The sequence below is a fragment of the Rutidosis leptorrhynchoides genome, chromosome 2 (assembly GCF_046630445.1).
Source record: "Rutidosis leptorrhynchoides isolate AG116_Rl617_1_P2 chromosome 2, CSIRO_AGI_Rlap_v1, whole genome shotgun sequence".
In the NCBI taxonomy this organism is placed as follows: Eukaryota; Viridiplantae; Streptophyta; class Magnoliopsida; order Asterales; family Asteraceae; genus Rutidosis; species Rutidosis leptorrhynchoides.
This window is the reverse complement of record NC_092334.1, coordinates 47,614,296-47,637,456: the sequence shown is the minus strand read 5'-3', so window position 1 is coordinate 47,637,456 and position 23,161 is coordinate 47,614,296.

Sequence of the window (23,161 nt, the reverse complement as noted above, 5' to 3'; positions counted from 1 at the left end):
TTATTTCAAGATTCTGGCAGACATTACAGCAAGCATTAGGAACTCGTCTAGACATGAGTACTGCCTATCATCCACAAACTGATGGGCAGAGCGAAAGGACGATACAAACGCTTGAAGACATGCTACGAGCATGTGTTATTGATTTCGGAAACAGTTGGGATCGACATCTACCGTTAGCAGAATTTTCCTACAACAACAGCTACCATTCAAGCATTGAGATGGCGCCGTTTGAAGCACTTTATGGTAGAAAGTGCAGGTCTCCGATTTGTTGGAGTGAGGTGGGGGATAGACAGATTACGGGTCCGGAGATTATACAAGAAACTACCGAGAAGATCATCCAAATTCAACAACGGTTGAAAACCGCCCAAAGTCGACAAAAGAGCTACGCTGACATTAAAAGAAAAGATATAGAATTTGAAATTGGAGAGATGGTCATGCTTAAAGTTGCACCTTGGAAAGGTGTTGTTCGATTTGGTAAACGAGGGAAATTAAATCCAAGGTATATTGGACCATTCAAGATTATTGATCGTGTCGGACCAGTAGCTTACCGACTAGAGTTACCTCAACAACTCGCGGCTGTACATAACACTTTCCACGTCTCGAATTTAAAGAAATGTTTTGCTAAAGAAGATCTCACTATTCCGTTAGATGAAATCCAAATCAACGAAAAACTTCAATTCATCGAAGAACCCGTCGAAATAATGGATCGTGAGGTTAAAAGACTTAAGCAAAACAAGATACCAATTGTTAAGGTTCGATGGAATGCTCGTAGAGGACCCGAGTTCACCTGGGAGTGTGAAGATCAGATGAAGAAGAAATACCCGCATCTATTTCCAGAAGATTCGTCAACACCTTCAACAGCTTAAAATTTCGGGACGAAATTTATTTAACGGGTAGGTACTGTAGTGACCCGAACTTTTCCATGTTTATATATATTAATTGAGATTGATGTTTACATGATTAAATGTTTCCAACATGTTAAGCAATCAAACTTGTTAAGACTTGATTAATTGAAATAGGTTTCATATAGACAATTGACCACCCAAGTTGACCGGTGATTCACGAACGTTAAAACTTGTAAAAAAAAAAAAACTATATGATGACATATATATGGTTATATATATAGTTAACATGATATTATGATAAGTAAACATATCATTAATTATATTAACAATGAACTACATATGTAAAAACAAGACTACTAACTTAATGATTTTGAAACGAGACATATATGTAACGTTTATCGTTGTAACGACATTTAATGTATATATATCATATTAAGAGATATTCGTACATCATAATATCATGATAATATAATAATTTAAAATCTCTTTTGATATTATAAACATTGGGTTAACAACATTTAACAAGATCGTTAACCTAAAGGTTTCAAAACAACACTTACATGTAACGACTAACGATGACTTAACGACTCAGTTAAAATGTATATACATGTAGTGTTTTAATATGTATTTATACACTTTTGAAAGACTTCAATACACTTATCAAAATACTTCTACTTAACAAAAATGCTTACAATTACATTCTCGTTCAGTTTCATCAACAATTCTACTCGTATGCACCCGTATTCGTACTCGTACAATACACAGCTTTTAGATGTATGTACTATTGGTATATACACTCCAATGATCAGCTCTTAGCAGCCCATGTGAGTCACCTAACACATGTGGGAACCATCATTTGGCAACTAGCATGAAATATCTCATAAGATTACAAAAATATGAGTAATCATTCATGACTTATTTACATGAAAACAAAATTACATATCCTTTATATCTAATCCATACACCAACGACCAAAAACACCTACAAACACTTTCATTCTTCAATTTTCTTCATCTAATTGATCTCTCTCAAGTTCTATCTTCAAGTTCTAAGTGTTCTTCATAAATTCCAAAAGTTCTAGTTTCATAAAATCAAGAATACTTTCAAGTTTGCTAGCTCACTTCCAATCTTGTAAGGTGATCATCCAACCTCAAGAAATCTTTGTTTCTTACAGTAGGTTATCATTCTAATACAAGGTAATAATCATATTCAAACTTTGGTTCAATTTCTATAACTATAACAATCTTATTTCAAGTGATGATCTTACTTGAACTTGTTTTCGTGTCATGATTTTGCTTCAAGAACTTTGAGCCATCCAAGGATCCATTGAAGCTAGATCCATTTTTCTCTTTTCCAGTAGGTTCATCCAAGGAACTTAAGGTAGTAATGATGTTCATAACATCATTCGATTCATACATATAAAGCTATCTTATTCGAAGGTTTAAACTTGTAATCACTAGAACATAGTTTAGTTAATTCTAAACTTGTTCGCAAACAAAAGTTAATCCTTCTAACTTGACTTTTAAAATCAACTAAACACATGTTCTATATCTATATGATATGCTAACTTAATGATTTAAAACCTGGAAACACGAAAAACAACGTAAAACCGGATTTACGCCGTCGTAGTAACACCGCGGGCTGTTTTGGGTTAGTTAATTAAAAACTATGATAAACTTTGATTTAAAAGTTGTTATTCTGAGAAAATGATTTTTATTATGAACATGAAACTATATCCAAAAATTATGGTTAAACTCAAAGTGGAAGTATGTTTTCTAAAATGGTCATCTAGACGTCGTTCTTTCGACTGAAATGACTACCTTTACAAAAACGACTTGTAACTTATTTTTCCGACTAGAAACCTATACTTTTTTTGTTTAGATTCATAAAATAGAGTTCAATATGAAACCATAGCAATTTGATTCACTCAAAACGGATTTAAAATGAAGAAGTTATGGGTAAAACAAGATTGGATAATTTTTCTCATTTTAGCTACGTGAAAATTGGTAACAAATCTATTCCAACCATAACTTAATCAACTTGTATTATATATTATGTAATCTTGAGATACCATAGACACGTATACAATGTTTCGACCTATCATGTCGACACATCTATATATATTTCGGAACAACCATAGACACTCTATATGTGAATGTTGGAGTTAGCTATACAGGGTTGAGGTTGATTCCAAAATATATATAGTTTGAGTTGTGATCAATACTGAGATACGTATACACTGGGTCGTGGATTGATTCAAGATAATATTTATCGATTTATTTCTGTACATCTAACTGTGGACAACTAGTTGTAGGTTACTAACAAGGACAGCTGACTTAATAAACTTAAAACATCAAAATATATTAAAAGTGTTGTAAATATATTTTGAACATACTTTGATATATATGTATATATTGTTATAGGTTCGTGAATCAACCAGTGGTCAAGTCTTACTTCCCGACGAAGTAAAAATCTGTGAAAGTGAGTTATAGTCCCACTTTTAAAATCTAATATTTTTGGGATGAGAATACATGCAGGTTTTATAAATGATTTATAAAATAGACACAAGTACTTGAAACTACATTCTATGGTTGAATTATCGAAATCGAATATGCCCCTTTTTATTAAGTCTGGTAATCTAAGAATTAGGGAACAGACACCCTAATTGACGCGAATCCTAAAGATAGATCTATTGGGCCTAACAAACCCCATCCAAAGTACCGGATGCTTTAGTACTTCGAAATTTATATCATATCCGAAGGGTGTCCCGGAATGATGGGGATATTCTTATATATGCATCTTGTTATTGTCGGTTACCAGGTGTTCACCATATGAATGATTTTTATCTCTATGTATGGGATGTGTATTGAAATATGAAATCTTGTGGTCTATTGTTACGATTTGATATATATAGGTTAAACCTATAACTCACCAACATTTTTGTTGACGTTTTAAGCATGTTTATTCTCAGGTGATTATTAAGAGCTTCCGCTGTCGCATACTTAAATAAGGACAAGATTTGGAGTCCATGCTTGTATGATATTGTGTAAAAACTGCATTCAAGAAACTTATTTTGTTGTAACATATTTGTATTGTAAACCATTATGTAATGGTCGTGTGTAAACAGGATATTTTAGATTATCATTATTTGATAATCTACGTAAAGCTTTTTAAACCTTTATTGATGAAATAAAGGTTATGGTTTGTTTAAAAATGAATGCAGTCTTTGAAAAACGTCTCATATAGAGGTCAAAACCTCGCAACGAAATCAATTAATATGGAACGTTTTTAATCAATAAGAACGGGACATTTCAGTGTGGAGGACCACATTTGACAAAAGATTGTCTCAGTATTGAACTAACAATGGAACAAAGAGAGAATATTTCATATATAAACCAAAGGCCTGGAAATAATTATCAGAATAATTATCAACCGCCAAGACCGATTTACAATCAAAACCAGAATTATAACCGAAATGTTCCATACAACAACCAACAAGGTCCTAGCAATCAACAAGTATCCAATAATACTTACAATCAGCAAAGACCTAATTTTCAAAACAAACCACCACAAACCGATGATAAAAATCCGAATTTAGAAGATATGATGACGAAGCTAGTTGAAACTCAAACACAGTTTTTCACATCTCAGAAACAAACCAATGAACAAAATGCTCTAGCATTTAGAAATCAACAAGCTTCTATTCAAAATTTGGAACAAGAAGTAAGTAACCTAGCAAGGTTAATAGGTGAAAGAAAACCGGGAAGTCTACCTAGTGATACAAATGCTAACCCCCGGAATGAAACAGCTAAAGCCATTACCACAAGAAGTGGTATTACACTTAAACCACCTGAAATACCTGTAATTTATGATGAAGCTATTCCTACTCCACAAGAACCATAACCTGAACAAGATAAGGAAACATAAACGGTAGTTGAAAAGGTTAATGAAGATAACACAGTTAAGGCTAAACCTTATGTTAAACCATACCAACCACCACTTCCTTACCCGAGTAAGATGAAAAAAGAGAAACTTGAAGCCGAGCAATCCAAATTCTTGGATATGTTTAAACAGATAAATGTAAATCTTCCTTTCATTGATGTGATTTCAAGAATGCCTAGATACGCTAAATTTTTGAAAGATCTAATCTCGAATAGAAAGAAAATGGAAGAACTCTCGGCCGTTACTATGAATGGTAATTGTTCAGCAGTGCTGTTGAATAAGATACCAGAAAAACTATCTGATCCAGGAAGTTTCACAATTCCATGTTTTCTGGGTAGTCTTAGTTCAATAGAAGCATTGGTAGACTTAGGTGCTAGTATAAATTTAATGCCGTATTCACTATACGCTAAACTAGACCTTGGAGAATTGAAACCAACACGAATAAGTATACAACTTGCCGATCGATCAGTAAAATATCCTAGAGGGATAATGGAAAACATGCTAGTTAAAGTTGGTACTTTAGTATTTCCAGTAGATTTTGTTGTTCTGGACATGGAAGAAGATTCTCAAGTTCCTCTCATATTAGGAAGACCATTCTTAAACACGGCTAAAGCAATGATAGACGTGTTCAGTAAGAAACTGACCCTAAGTATAGAGGATGAGAGTGTTACCTTTTTAGTTGATAGAGCAATGCAACAACCACAATCTGCAGATGATACATGTTATTATATTCAAACTATAGAATCACATGCAGAATTGTTAGAAGAATTTCCAGAATTACAAGGAACAGAAGAATGTTCTTTAGGAGAAGGAACTGAACCAATTGATGAAACTGAAATGTTAGCTACACTTATGGCTAATGGATATGAACCAACAACAGAAGAAATTCAAATGCTAAAAGAAGAAGACAGATATCGATATAAATCATCGATAGAAGAACCACCGACATTAGAGTTAAAGCCACTTCCAAACCATTTGGAATACGCTTATTTACATGGTGAATCTGAATTACCTGTAATAATATCGTCTTCTCTTACTGAAAATGAGAAATCACAACTCATTTCTGTGTTAAAAGCTCATAAACCAGCCATTGCATGGAAGATTCATGATATTAAAGGAATAAGTCCTTCGTATTGCACACATAAAATCCTTATGGAAGAAGGTCATAAAACGTATGTGCAACGCTAACGAAGACTAAATCCTAATATGCAATATGTTGTTAAGAAAGAAATTATTAAACTGCTAGATGCAGGTTTAAATTATCCAATCTCTGATAGTCCATGGGTAAGCCCAGTTCAATGCGTGCCTAAGAAGGGTGGCATGACTGTCATTACAAATGAGAAAAATGAGCTTATTCTTACTAGGACTGTAACAGGATGGCGTGTATGTATTGATTATAGAAAATTAAATGACGCCACCAGAAAAGATCACTTTTCTTTACCTTTTATTGATCAAATGTTGGAAAGATTAGCCGAAAATAGTTACTATTGTTTTCTTGATGGTTTTTCCGGATATTTTCAAATTCCAATAGCACCCGAAGATCAAGAGAAAACCACATTCACGTGCCCTTATGGTACTTTTGCTTACAAACGCATGCCATTTGGACTTTGCAACGCCCCTGCAACCTTTCAAAGGTGCATGATGGCGATTTTTCACGACATGATAGAAGAATGCATGAAAGTTTTCATGGATGACTTTTCAGTCTTCGGTGATACATGTGAATCATGTTTAGTTAATCTGGAACGAATGCTTATTAGATGCGACAATCAAATCTAGTTCTTAATTGGGAGAAATGCCTTTTCATGGTTAAAGAAGGCATCGTTCTTGGTCATAAAATTTCAAAGGAAGGAATTGAAGTGGATGGAGCTAAAGTAGATGTAATTGCTAAACTTCCACATCCAACCAATGTTAGAGGAGTTAGGAGTTTTCTAGGGCATGCCGGTTTTTACCGACGTTTCATAAAAGATTTTTCTAAAATAGCCACTCCTATGAATAAACTCCTAGAAAAGGATGCTCCATTCATCTTTTCAGATGAATGCATTAAATCTTTTAATATTCTTAAAGAGAAACTCACTAATGTGCCGATCATGATAACACCAAATTGGAATCTACCATTTGAACTAATGTGCGATGCAAGTGATTTTGCAATGGGAGCCGTTTTAGGACAAAGGATTAAAAAACGATTTCAACCTATATATTATGCTAGTAAGATGTTACAAGGAGCACAAACAAATTATACAACTACTGAAAAAGAACTCCTTGCTATTGTCTTTGCTTTTGACAAATTTCGTTCATATCTCGTTCTAGCTAAAACGGTGGTCTATACCGACCATTCGGCTCTTAGATACCTATTTTCGAAACAAGATGCCAAACCAAGATTAATCCGTTAGATCTTACTCTTACAAGAGTTCGATATTGAAATCCGAGATAAAAGAGGAGCAGAAAATCTCGCCGATGATCATCTTTCTCGTCTTGAAAATCCCGAATTAGAAGTTCTAAATGAATCGGCCATACAAGACAACTTTCCTGATGAATATCTATTGAAGATAGGTTATAATGAAATTCCATGGTTTGCAGACTATGCAAACTACTTAGTATGTGGATTCCTTGAAAAAGGATTGTCGTACCAAAAACGAAAGAAATTCTTTAGTGATATAAAACACTATTTCTGGGAAGATCCACATTTGTTTAAAAGTTGTCCCGATGGAATAATACGCCGATGTGTATTCGGAGATGAAGCTAGTAAAATTTTAAACCATTGTCACACAGGACCAATAGGAGGGCATTATGGGCCTCAACTAACGGCAAGAAAAGTTTATGATGCTGGATTCTATTGGCCTACAATTTATAAAGACGCACACCTTCTTTGCAAATCCTGTGATGCTTGTCAAAGGGCCGAAAAAATAAGTCAACATGATGAAATGCCACAAAATGTCATTCAAGTATGTGAAGTATTTGACATTTGGGGTATTGACTTTATGGGTCCATTTCCAAAATCGCATAATAATCTATATATTCTCATTGCCATTGATTATGTATCTAAATGGGCAGAAGCACAAGCTCTCCCAACTAACGACGCACGAGTTGTAGTCAATTTCTTATAACGTCTTTTTGCAAGGTTTAGAACACCGAAAGCTTTAATAAGTGATTGGGGTACTCATTTATGTAATAATCAACTTGAGAAAGTTCTTAAAAGATATGGAGTAACTCATAAAATCTCCACTGCTTATCATCCACAAACAAGTGGACAAGTTGAAAATACCAACCGAGCTTTAAAACGTATTCTAGAGAAAACCGTAGGATCAAATCCGAAGGAATGGTCCATTAAATTGGAGGATGCACTCTGGGCTTTTAGAACAGCCTACAAAACTCCAATTGGAACCACACTTTTTAAACTCGTTTACGGAAAAGCATGTCATCTTCCAGCAGAAATTGAACACAAAGCATTTTGGGCTTTGAAGACATGTAATCTTGACTTACATGAAGCTGGACGTCTACGATTAAGTCAATTAAACGAATTAGACATGAAGCATTCAAAAATTCGTTAATCTATAAAGAAAGAACGAAGAAATGGCATGATAAAAGAATCAGAAGTTCAAAAGAATTTAAAGAAGGAGACAGAGTTCTTCTTTTCAATTCACGATTCAAGCTATTTCCTGGAAAATTGAAATCAAGATGGTCTGGACCATTCATAGTCAAAAGAGTTTTCCCGTACGAAACAGTAGAATTAATAAATTCAAATGGGATTGAATTTAAGGTTAATGGTCACAGAGTTAAACATTACATAGATAGTCCGATGGAAGTTGACAACGAAGTTAATCACAATTTCGACACCACAGCTAACTAAGTGTGGGGAGAATCAAGTCTTTAAAGGATAGTATGTATTTCTGTTAGAGTTAGATTTTCTGTTTTCGTGTAGTTCTCGAAAATAGAACCCGAATGGTCTTTCCCTAGCAGACCCTAAAGAACTAGTCTTCTCCCCCCATTCTGAATTTTTATTTTTTTTAGGTTTTTATGAAATCAAGACTTCCTGTGAACTAAACCATGGTCTAATGCTACACGCTTTGATCACTAAACGTAATAATGACACACTTCCGAGTGAACTGGTATCAGTAATCAGAGAAAAATTGGACGGAGTAAGAAAAAAATCCAGATGCGAAAATAATAAGTTACAATTTGGTAAAGGAAAATCAAAATCCGCAGCGAAAAGAAGAGCACGACACCATGAAAAATGTCACAAATGTGGAAAATGGTCACACGAAGGTAAATGTTCAAATAATCAAACCTATTCAAATACCGAATTTGCTACTCTATGCAGAGACGGACCGTTCATATGTTTAGAAGAAAAAACATTAAATGCTCGAGGTTACGCCTATGTAGCCATGGAGAACCAATTAGTCCGACTATCTTATGAGTGGGCTAGAGCATATCACTAAGAAATATATTTCACAGGTAAGTTTGTACAGTTTTTATTTTTATTTTATTTTTATTTTTAACCTTTTGATAATAAACGATAATTTATTCGCTATAAAGTATTAAATTGGTATTCGATAAAATTAGGTCTTGCGACCGAAATTGTTGATATCATACAAAAATTTATTACATCACTGCGAAATTTACCGTTTATTCTTAAGGTATAAATATCTTTAATCAATCAACACAAAATATTTCAAAAATTTGTCATGAGTTAAATTAGGTTATGGAACCGAAATTACTTTATCGAAAAGAGGAGCTTATATTTTTGATAATATTTGATTGATTAAAGTGGGATAAAAGCCAAAAAGATTTTTAATTTTATTTTTACCATGTTTTTAAAATTAATATTAAATTAATATTGTAAACTTTTTAAAATCAATATATTTAAAATTGTAAATATTTGGAAAATTAATATTTTTAATATAAGTTTGTATGTATAAAAACAAAAATATAATTTAAGTTTGGAGTGAATTTTTAAATTTTTAAAATATGAATTTTTAATTTTATGCATTTTAAATTTAAGTTTGGTGTGAATTTAAAAACAAAAATTTACTTTATTTCGCTAAGTTAAAAATATGATTTTTAAAATTCGTCGTGAGTTGAAGACTAGGTCGTTGAACCGAAATTGCTTTACCCAAGGGAGGGACGAGAACTTTTATTATCATTATTTTTAATCTTATTGAATTAAAGTATGCTAAAAACATTAAAAAAACTCAAAAATCTTTACTTTTAAAATCGCTCTTTGAATTGACAAATTTTAAAATTTTGTCGAGGGACGGACTAGGACATCGATCCGAAACACCCTCATCCTAAAAAAAGGAAAAAAATTTTTAAAATTTTATTAATTTTATGTTTTATAAAGTGTAAGGTTTTTATAAATAAAAAAAAGCCAAATTACTGTAGCCGGCACCCCATGCGATCGCATGAGGTTTACACTTCAACCTCATGCGATCGCATGAGGCTAAAAATCTGGCCAGACTCAAAAGACCAGCGAGCTGTTCTTCATCCTCAAACACACATACATACACGAAACTCTCTCAAATCTTCACTAAATTTCATCATTTTTCCACCGTAATTCGTCAAATTTTTTGCTTTAATCATGCCTAGATTCTCATTCTTCAGCAAAAAGGTAAAAATTACACCCCTAAACTCTATAAATTCCTAGTTATTGTGATAATTACCAATATTTTACCTAATGCAATTTTATTAATTTCTAGTGTAATTAGTGTTAAATTGTTAGTATTTTATGCATGTATAATCTAGATTGATGCTATTTAACATGATTTGAAGCCAAAAACTTCAAAAATTTTAGATATCTAGGGTTTGTGTTCTTGAGCAATTTGGGGCTTTTTGATATAAACAGGTTATGGCCGATTTTTGTCATGAATTATTGCTAAATTGAGTAGTGTAACATGTTTAGGTAGTTAAATGATCCAAACATTGATCCTAAACATGATTTTTAAAGATTAAAGTGGACTTTTTAGGCAAAAATTCATGAACTTGATTAATTTGATATATTTGCCATTTGAGACTTGTTTAATTGTTAGTAATGATTATTTTGACATGTTATTTGAGTTAAATGCTTATGAACTTTGTCTACATTTTCATATGTGCTTATTTTAAAAAGTGTAGAATTGTGAAAAATTGTGAAAATGTGTATAAGTTTAAGTTTGATTTAACATGTTATTGTGATTGTTTTAAATTGTTATTTTCCTAACACTAATGCATACTTGGATGCACAAACTGTAGTGACCCGAACTTTTCCATGTTTATATATATATATATATATATATATATATATATATATATATATATATATATATATTAAATGAAATTGTTATTTACATGATTAAGTGTTTCCAACATGTTTAGTAATCAAACTTGTTAAGACTTGATTAATTGAAATATGTTTCATATAGACAATTGACCACCCAAGTTGACCGGTGATTCACGAACGTTAAAACTTGTAAAAAACTATATGATGACATATATATGGATATATATATATATATATATATATATATATATATATATATATATATAGTTAACATGATATTATGATAAGTAAACATATCATTAAGTATATTAACAATGAACTACATATGTAAAAGCAAGACTACTAACTTAATGATTTTGAAACGAGACATATATGTAACGATTATCGTTGTAACGACATTTAATGTATATATCATATTAAGAGATATTCATACATCATAATATCATGATAATATAATAATTTAAAATCTCATTTGATATTATAAACATTGGGTTAACAACATTTAACAAGATCGTTAACCTAAAGGTTTTAAAACAACACTTACATGTAACGACTAACAATGACTTAACGACTCAGTTAAAATGTATATACATGTAGTGTTTTAATATGTATTCATACACTTTTGAAAGACTTCAAGACACTTATCAAAATACTTCTACTTAACAAAAATGCTTACAATTACATCCTCGTTCAGTTTCATCAACAATTCTACTCGTATGCACCCGTATTCGTACTCGTACAATACACAGCTTTTAGATGTATGTAATATTGGTATATACACTCCAATAATCAGCTCTTAGCAGCCCATGTGAGTCACCTAACACATGTGGGAACCATCATTTGGCAACTAGTATGAAATATCTCATAAAATTACAAAAATATGAGTAATCATTCATGACTTATTTACATGAAAACAAAATTACATATCCTTTATATCTAATCCATACACCAACGACCAAAAACACCTACAAACACTTTCATTCTTCAATTTTCTTCATCTAATTGATCTCTCTCAAGTTCTATCTTCAAGTTCTAAGTGTTCTTCATAAATTCTACAAGTTCTAGTTTCATAAAATCAAGAATACTTCCAAGTTTGCTAGCTTACTTCCAATCTTGTAGAGTGATCATCCAACCTCAAGAAATCTTTCTTATTTACAGTAAAATATCTTTATAATATAAGGTAATACTCATATTCAAACTTTGGTTTAATTTATATAACTATAACAATCTTATTTCGAGTGATGATCTTACTTGAACTTGTTTTCGTGTCATGATTCTGCTTCAAGAACTTCGAGCCATCCAAGGATCCGTTGAAGCTAGATCCATTTTTTTCTTTTCCAGTAGGTTTATCCAAGGAACTTAAGGTAGTAATGATGTTCATAACATCATTCGATTCATACATGAAAAGCTATCATATTCGAAGTGGTAAACTTGTAATCACTAGAATATAGTTTAGTTAATTCTAAACTTGTTCGCAAATAAAGTTAATCCTTCTAACTACACTTTTAAAATCAACTATACACATGTTCTATATCTATATGATATGCTAACCTAATGATTTAAAACCCGGAAACACGATAAACACCATAAAACCGGATTTACGCCGTCGTAGTTACAACCGGGGGCTGTTTTGGTTTGGATAATTAAAAACTATGAAAAACTTTGATTTAAAAGCTATACTTCTGGAAAAATGATTTTTCTTATGAACATGCAACCATATCCAAAAATCATGGTTAAACTCAAAGTGAAAGTATGTTTTTCAAAACAGTAATCAAGATGTCGTTCTTTCGACGGAAATGACTACCTATTTCAAAAACAACTTGTAACTTGTATTTCCGACTATAAACCTATACCTTTTCTGTTTAGTTTCATAAATTCAAGTTCAATACGAAACCGTGGCCGCTTAAATCACTCAAAACGGATTAGAAACGAAGAAATGGCGAGCAAAACAAAATTGGTAAAAACTACTCATTTTAGCTACGTGAAAAATTGGTAACAAATCTATTCCAACCATAACTTAATCAAGTTGTATTGTATATTATGTAATCTTGAGATACCATAGACACGTATACAATGTTTCGACCTATCATGTCGACACATCTATATATATTTCAGAACAACCATAGACACTCTATATGTGAATGTTGGAGTTAGCTATACAGGGTTGAGGTTGATTCCAAAATATATATAGTTTGAGTTGTGATCAATACTAAGATATGTATACACTGGGTCGTGGATTGATTCAAGATATATATATTAAATTATTCATGTACGATCAATTGTGGACTTCTAACATCGGATCGCTAACTGGACAACTAAAAATCATCAACACGTAATAAAGAAAATATTGTGAATATATTTTGATCATATTTTGATATATGTATATATTGTTATAGGTTCGTGAATCAACCCGTGGCCAAGTCAAATTCTTGACGAAGTGATATTTGGTGAAAGTGAGTTATAGTCCCACTTTTAAAATCTAATATTTTTGGGATGAGAATACATGCAGGTTTTATAAATGATTTACAAAATAGACACAAGTACGTGAAACTACATTCTATGGTTGAATTATCGAAATCGAATATGCCCCTTTTTATTAAGTCTGGTAATCTAAGAATTAGGGAATAGACACCCTAATTGACGCGAATCCTAAAGATAGATCTATTGGGCCTAACAAACCCCATCCAAAGTACCGGATGCTTTAGTACTTCGAAATTTATATCATATCCGAAGGGTGTCCCGTAATGATGGGGATATTCTTATATATATACATCTTGTTAATATCGGTTACCTGGTGTTCACCATATGAATGATTTTTATCTCTATGTATGGGATGTATATTGAAATAAGAAATCTTGTGGTCTATTGTTACGATTTGATATATATAGGTTAAACCTATAACTCACCAACATTTTTGTTGACGTTTTAAGCATGTTTATTCTCAGGTGATTATTAAGAGCTTCCGCTGTCGCATACTTAAATAAGGACAAGATTTGGAGTCCATGCTTGTATGATATTGTGTAAAAACTGCATTCAAGAAACTTATTTCGTTGTAACATATTTGTATTGTAAACCATTATGTAATAGTCGTGTGTAAACAGGATATTTTAGATTATCATTATTTGATAATCTACGTAAAGCTTTTTAAACCTTTATTGATGAAATAAAGGTTATGGTTTGTTTTAAAATGAATGCAGTCTTTGAAAAAATGTCTCATATAGAGGTCAAAACCTCGCAACGAAATCAATTAATATGGAACGTTTTTAATCAATAAGAACGGGACATTTCACAAACTTTGTATTTAATGTGTTTTGTAGAAAGCCGATACTGGAGGTTCAGGAGCATCATCATCTAGACAGCCTGCTCCAGCTCCAGAACCAGAACCAGAAATGCAATATGAACCTGAACAACAACCACAACAGGAACCACAACATCAGCCTGAACAGCACGTACCTTATTATGATCCGCTACAGTTACCTAATGAATTAACAGTATTTCCCCCGTATCCACCTGTAGAATACCCAACGATTCCTGAACACACGTTGCATCCTAATTTGAGATTCGATAGACGATGGAGAGATTACCCATCATATCAAAGTAATAAATTTAAATTGGTAACAAAAGAGGTAGAGGTGCCAAGGGTAATTGATTTGAATCCTTTGGAAACGGTCCATCTATCTGACCGTGTTAGACAGCATTTGGTACAAAGGTATGGCAGTTCTTCTTTTACAGATTGGATACATCTTTTCACCATTCATAGACCTGTATATAAGGAATGGTGTGTTGAGTTGATGAGTACTATAGCGTTAAATGTAGATGTAGATAGGTTAGATGATAGAAGTTTTCTTAGATTTATCCTTGGCGGTAGGATGTACAGAATGTCCATGATGGACATGGCCAGGGCATTACAGATTTACACTCCTAGTGAATTGCTACTACCCGATTGTATGAGTTTGATTTATCGTGGGGAAAGGGTAGATAGGAACTTTGACGCTGATGCCGTTTGGAGGCGTATGTCAAACTATAATGTTTTTACACTAGGAGGAAAACACTCCTATTTACATATTAACAAAGCCGAGCTTAGTGTGATTCATAGATTTTTGGTTAACTCGATTACACAGAGAGGTCACAATAAGGAGAAAATGACTTTACATGATCTATTCTACCTAAAGTGTATTCGGGACCCGAGAAGCTTTGTTAATATCCCTTACTGTGTTGATTTTTATTTATCTAAAATGGTAGAAGGAATGCAGGACGGGAGTATAATAGGAGGAGGTATTTTTGTTACTCTCATTGGAGAGTATTTAGGTGTTGATAGGAACCGAGGGGTCCATTACAGCTTTGTAGAGAACAGGATGAGACCATAGGATTGCGGGTTTATGTAGGTGCTAAGGTATTGAAGAGTAGACACAACCAGGCACTTCCCTATGAAGGTAATCATCCACAGGTAGAAAGGGGTTCAGACGAAGAAATGGAGGAAGCGAAAGACATCAGGGATGTCATTCGAGATGCTATTCTTGACGTCCACGTTCGTATAGATGAGGAATCAATGACGAGCGCAGCCAGACATAGTATGTACGAGCAGTGGAACTCTGAGAGAGTATACGAGGATTATAGGCGACGCCAACATGATAGCTGGTTAGTTCATCAGCACCTAATCATGAGCCAGCTATCATATCAGGTACCAAATAATTACGTGCCTACTCGACCTGCTTATTTTCCGCCACACAGCCCCGAGATCCGACCACCCTTTAACCGGTATGACTATAACCAAGCCTATCAAGACACCTATAACCAACAATGGAACCCACCTGACGAGATGAACTGGAACCCATATCCAGACTGATTTAGTTCCATTTGGTTATTTTTATGATTTTTATGTTTTTATCTTTTTAATTATTCATGTTTAAACTTATGTTATTGGATATATTTATGTAATTTTTATCATTTTTATTATTATTGTGTACTAATATTTCACATTTAGGATTTGAAAGTGGGATATTAAGTCCCATTTTAAATTTTCATGCATGTTTATATTTGTATGTATGTATATTGTAAATTGTACAAAACAGGGTAAAACAGCACATTTTCAAAGACTGGCATTAAGTTCAGCAAAAGCTACTAGTTTTGACGACAAGATGAAAAATAAATGTGATGTAACAACAAGACGGAATGAACAAATGATGTGCACCATTTATCATTCAATAAACAAACGCCAATATGTTTGGAAACTTTGGTAAAATTTAATCATTTTTCTACGCTAATCACCCTCAATAATTTAAATTGTTACTGATTTCTTGCAAATGAGGGCATTGCAAGATCTTAAGTGTGGGAAGGGGTTAAATTCTTTCGGAATTTTACAAAATTTTTAACTTAAAACACTTGGTTACCATTAAAAATACTAGTAACGTAGTAGTTGTATTAGAATCTAGTGCTCTCTGATAATAAAGAACAGCCCTAGTCTTATATACTGACTACCCAATTCTAGTAAAAATTTTCAAAATTTTCAATTAAATGAACTCAAAATCATGTTTATACATATTTATGAACGATAAAACTAGGTGTTAACACCGAAATTATTGTTACCTCGGAAAGGACATAAATTGAGAAACAAACCAAAATGTTAGAATTCATTTAAAATGGAATAGAGGACAATAAAAAGGAAAATAAAAGCCAAGTGTGGGAAAATTTACCAAGTTATTTTAAACATATGTCACATATTTTTGTACAAATAACTGAAGATACTTTTGCTTTGGACTAATCTAAACCATTTTACCCAATTCCTTATAATATATTTGAAAGAAAGATGGATCTACACGATGAATCAATTCCATCATTAAAAGGAAGTAAAGTCTTCAGAATAAGAAACGCGCTTCTTGATTTAGGTCATGAAGTTGTCGTCCAGACCAGCTGTAGGTTGACGAAAAATCTAGAAAAGTCATCTCTAAAATCAGCAGGAAATCCACGGACCTCAGCATCAAACAGGGTCGCCAAGTGGTCAGACTTATCCTAACCATGAGAGGATCTGTCTTGTAAAATGGGGAGGACGCCGTGCAAATTAGCTGGATAAGACTAATGAATCAGAGCCCCAGAAAGGATAATCTCCTTAAAGATCAAAAATCAGCTTTTAAGACTGATATTACTCAATCCTTGAGATTGACCTTAAAGATTGAGAATTACAAACTCATGGAATTCGATGATATCTAAACTCGAGCTTGAACGAGAAAATATTTTGATCAAAATTACAAACCGATTTGTTTTCTGAAAACCCATTTTCAATGCGTTCATTACCATTGAACGTAAAATCCTAGGAATTCACCTAGAATTCATTAGGTTACCTGAACCAAATCGGGTGTCAACCGTAAGAACGGTGGTTGCATAATATGGTCAAAGACAGGACCTTGTGCCAAACCGAAAAATTATAAGGGTGAGCTTTACTATTGCTCCTACCAAGGATAGTAATTGTGTACGACACGTTATAGACCATAATTAAAAGCATGTCAGGGGACATTGCCTTAACAGTTGCTTGTTCAACGCTTTTCTTTACAACCGGACGGTGGTTTATCGAAAGGTAATTTACGGAGCAAGTATACTGGACGTGTTGCTTTCCCAATACAAGGTTAGCAAGTGGGTGACACAAAATCGCAAGTTTTGAGCTAAAATTTTTAAATCTGAAACCCACTAAACCCACAAAAACAATTTGCAAACACCGGTGAAGGGTTATTTCGGAAAACTTATCTAGGGTAAAAGCTAGATTTAATTTTCAAAAGATCAAATGTTTTCATAAAGATCCAATTTCCTTAAAGGATCTAAATTTTATAGTCATGTGGGACTGTAAACCATATCGTTACTACCATTGTTTATACCGTCGTATAGAAATCACTGATGTACAAAGTGTGAAGAATAAAGAAGTGATTCTAGTATATTTCAAGACTATATTGCTTGAGGACAAGCAACGTTCAAGTGTGAGAATATTTGATAATGCTAAAAACGAACATATATTTCATAGCATTATCCCTCAAGAAAGACAAGCTTTTAGTTGCAATTGTTCTATTTACAAGTGATATTCGTTTAAATAATAAAAGGTGAAGACAAAAGACAGATTCGACGAATTGAAGACACAAACGACCAAAAAGCTCAAAAGTATAAAATACAATCAAAGAGGTTCCAATTATTGATAAGAAACGTCTCAAAATTACAAGAGTACAAGATTCAAAATGCAAAGTACAAGATATTAAATTGTACGCAAGGACGTTCGAAAATCCGGAACCGGGACCAGAGTCAACTCTCAACGCTCGATGCAACGGACTAAAAATTACAAGTCAACTATGCACATGAATATAATATAATATATAATTAATTCTTAAAATTAATATAATATATTATATTATTTTTAAAAACCGTCGGCATAAGAAAACAAGCTCATGTGAGCTGTAAATAGAGGCCATGCGATCGCATGGCCTGGAGGAAGAAACTCCATGCGATCGCATGAGCATCTTTTCCAGCTCACAGGCCTATAAAATCGAGTGTTTGGTGTATCATTTATAATATATCAATATCTCTATCTATATCATACGATATATATATATATATATATATATATATATATATATATATATATATATATATATATTAATTTTAATTTAAATTTTAAATCCTAATAATAAGGGTATGTTAGCGAATGTTGTAAGGGTGTAAGTCAAAATTCTGTCCGTGTAACGCTACGCTATTTTTAATCATTGTAAGTTATGTTCAACCTTTTTAATTTAATGTCTCGTAGCTAAATTATTATTATGCTTATTTAATACCGAAGTAATCATGATGTTGGGCTAAATACTAAAATTGGGTAATTGGGATTTGTACCATAATTGGGGTTTGGACAAAAGAACGACACTTGTGGAAATTAGACTATGGGCTATTAATGAGCTTTATATTTGTTTAACTAAATGATAGTTTGTTAATTTTAATATAAAGATTTACAATTGGACGTCCATATAAATAACCATATACACTTGATCGGACACGATGGACGGGATATTTATATGTACGAATAATCGTTCATTTAACCGGACACGGGAATGGATTAATAGTCTATGGAATTATTAAAACAGAGGTGCATTTATGTACAAGGACACTTGGCATAATTGATAACAAAGTATTAAAACCTTGTTACAGTTTAAGTCCCCAATTAGTTGGAATATTTGACTTCGGGTATAAGGATAATTTGACGAGGATACTCGCACTTTATATTTATGACTGATGGACTGTTATGGACAAAAATCAGACGGACATATTGAATAATCCAGGACAAAGGACAATTAACTCATGGGCATAAAACTAAAAATCAACACGTCAAACATCATGATTACGGAAGTTTAAATAAGCATAATTCTTTTATTTCATATTTAATTTCCTTTATTTTATATTTAATTGCACTTTTAATTATCGCACTTTTATTTATTATTATTGTATTTAAATGCACTTTTAATTATCGTACTCTTTAATTATCGCAATTTTATTTTATCGCACTTTTATTTATCACAATTTCATTATCGTTATTTACTTTACGCTTTAAATTAAGTTATTTTTATTTTTAATATTTTACATTAGGTTTTAACTGCGACTAAGTTTTAAAATCGACAAACTGGTCATTAAACGGTAAAAACCCCCTTTTTATAATAATAATATTACTTATATATATATATATATATATATATATATATATATTTGTATTTTTATAAATTAAAACTAATATAGCGTTAAGCTTTGTTTAAAGATTTTCCCTGTGGAACGAACCGGACTTACTAAAAACTACACTACTGTACGATTAGGTACACTGCCTATAAGTGTTGTAGTAAGGTTTAAGAGAAAGAGTAAAATAGTAGGGTCAGTAGGTTCCGGTGGTTCTTGGTGCTCGATGCTTATCATGGTTCTCATCCTTGATGCATATAGCTTCAAGTGTACAACTCGTTGATGTGTTTGCTTCATTTTCACCAAGGTTTGACCATCATGACCCAAGTGTAAGTCTAAGACATGAAGCACAACTCACTTAAGTGTTGCAAGTGTTTTGATGAACCAAAGTTACATCAAAGTCTTAGATCTAACACATACATGAACTTTAAAACTAATAATAAGTTACAAACTTGAAAGTGAACTTATGAAATCAAGATCTTAAGTTGTAGAACATAGTTCTTAGTTTGATCTTGAAGATCCAAGACTCAAAAGTCTAGATCTAACATAAGTGTTCAAAGTTATAATTAAAGAAAACTTACTTACATGTTCTTGAACTTTTAAAGTTAACTTTTGTTCAAGATAAATGAGATCAAAGTTAACTAGTAACACTTGACCAATTTTAACCTACAAACATGAATTTAAAGTGCATCATATAAAGAAATAACTAAGTAAACAAGTAACTAGTTCAAGGTTGTTCATACTTTAAAGATTCATGCATAAGTCTTGATCTTTAGAAAGTAAACTTTAAAGTTTACTTCATGAACTTCAAGTATGATTTACAACCATGAACTTACAATCTTTTTAAAACAATAATTGTAGAACATAACTAGTAAGTTAGTTCTTGTGTGTTCTTGTTATGAACAAGATAAATGAAGAACAAACTAGTAAGTTTGATTCTTGAAATTAGTAAGGAATAACTACAACAACAAGTAAGTACTTGAATCATTAAACAAGAACATGTAACAAAACAACAATGAACAATAAATGATGATGATGTTGTTGTGTAGCATATGCTACGGTTTTGGCCAAGAAAAAATGGAGAAAAGATGTTCATAATACTTACAAGAATTTGAGAGAAAGAGAGAAAAGTTGGAAGCAAGTAAAGTGTGTGTGAAGTGTATGAAGTTTACAAGAGTACAAGCACATAAGTCTTCAAAATTTAAAAGCCAAATACACCTCCCCATGAGGCCTAGCCGTCGGTCAGCAGAAAAAAGAAGAGGGGGGGGGGGGGGGGGGAGAAGTCCACAAGGTATTTGCATGATAAAGCTTTAAAAGTGTGGTTAATAGATGGCCATGCATGGGGATTATGTGTAAACTAGATTCCAAGTGTAACAACTAACTAGTTAAACTCCAAGGTGATACTTACATGTAGTAGAAATGGACTAGTTAATCCAATAAGGTGTAGGGTGGGCTTATAAGTCTACATTCATGAGTCCATTAACATTAAACAAGCCCAAGTTCCAATAATTAACAAATAAGTCCAATTAAAGCCCAAGTAATTAACTAGTAACCATTGTTAATTAAAATGATTAATAAAACTTAATCATGAATGTAAATAATATTTGAAAATATTATTCGTGTAATGTACGCGTGTCACAAAGACGTTTCGGGCATTCAAAAGTCAAGTACGGGCAATCATGGCAACATGTAAATGTAATAACGTACATTCGTTAAATCACAAGTATTAATAATAATTATTATTAATAAATAAACGTTGTAAAATCCAGGGTCGTTACATTACCCACCTGTTAAAGAAAATTTTGTCCCGAAATTTAAGCTGAGGTAGATGGAGGAGTCGGGAAAAGGTGAGGATACTTCCGCATCATTTGATCCTCTCGCTCCCAAGTAAACTCAGGTCCTCGTTTGGCATTCTATCGTACTCGGAAGATTGGGATTTTGTTGCGTTTCAAAGTCTTGATCTCACGATCCATAATTTCAACAGGCTCTTCTACAAAGTGAAGTTTGTCATCAATTGTAAGTTCCTCAAGTGGTATGATAAGTTCAGGTGCAGCAAGACACTTTTTCAAGTTTGACACGTGGAAGGTAGGATGAACTGAGCTCAATTATGCTGGTAGATCCAAACGGTAAGCAACGGGTCCAACACGTTCCAAGATTTCAAAAGGACCAATGTATCGTGGGTTTAACTTTTCACGTTTTCCAAAACGAATCACACCTTTCCAAAGTGCCACCTTCAACGTAACACGATCACCAACGTTGAATTCAAAGTCTTTACGTTTACGGTCTGCATAACTCTTTTGACGATCGCGGGCAGTCTTAAATCTCGCTTGAATCTGAACAATCTTCTCCGTCGTTTCGTGGACCACCTCGGGTCCGATGATTTGATTTTCGCCTACTTCAGCCCAACAAATAGGAGATCGACACTTGCGACCATACAACGCTTCAAAAGGTGCAGCATTAATGCTAGAGTGATAACTGTTGTTGTAAGAAAATTCGGCGAGTGGCAAATGCCTTTCCCAGGCCTTTCCGAAATCGATGACACATGCACGCAACATGTCTTCCAAGGTCTGAATCATTCGTTCACTTTGCCTGTCAGTCTGGGGGTGATAAGCAGTACTCATGTCAAGGCGAGTTCCCATGGCTTCTTGCAAAGAACGCCAAAATCTAGAAGCAAAACGGGGATCGCGATCGGAGATGATCGATAAAGGCACACCGTGTCGAGATACAACCTCTTTAATGTAAAGTTGAGCAAGTCTCACCATCGTATTCATTTCCTTCATCGCTAGAAAGTGTGCAGATTTGGTAAGGCTGTCAACAATAACCCAAATAGTATCGTATCCGCCCACCGTCTTCGGTAGCTTAGTAATGAAATCCATTGTGATCCTTTCCCACTTCCATTGCGGGATTTCCGGCTGTTGAAGTAAACCAGAAGGTCTCTGATGCTCGGCTTTAACCTTCGAGCAAGTCAAACACTTACCAACATAAGTTGCAACGTCTTTCTTAAGATTCGGCCACCAATACTGTTCTTTAAGATCGTGGTACATATTGCCCGCTCCAGGGTGAATCGAATATCTCGATTTGTGTGCTTCATCAAGTATCAGGTTTCGTAGATCTCCATAATAAGGTACCCAAATTCTTCCGGCATAACATCGGAGTCCAGACTCCCTAACCTCGAATCGAGAGACAAGTATGTTCAAATGTTCGTGAGATATATTCTCCTCCTTGAGAGCCTCATCTTGGGCTACTCTGATCTGACTGTTGAGGTTCGAATGGATGGTGATGTTCAGAGCCCTAACACGAAGAGGTGTCGTCCTCTCCTTTCGGCTCAAAGCGTCAGCTACAACATTAGCCTTGCCAGGATGATAGCGAAATTCACAATGGTAGTCGTTGAGCGTCTCGATCCATCGACGCTGTCTCATATTCAGTTGCT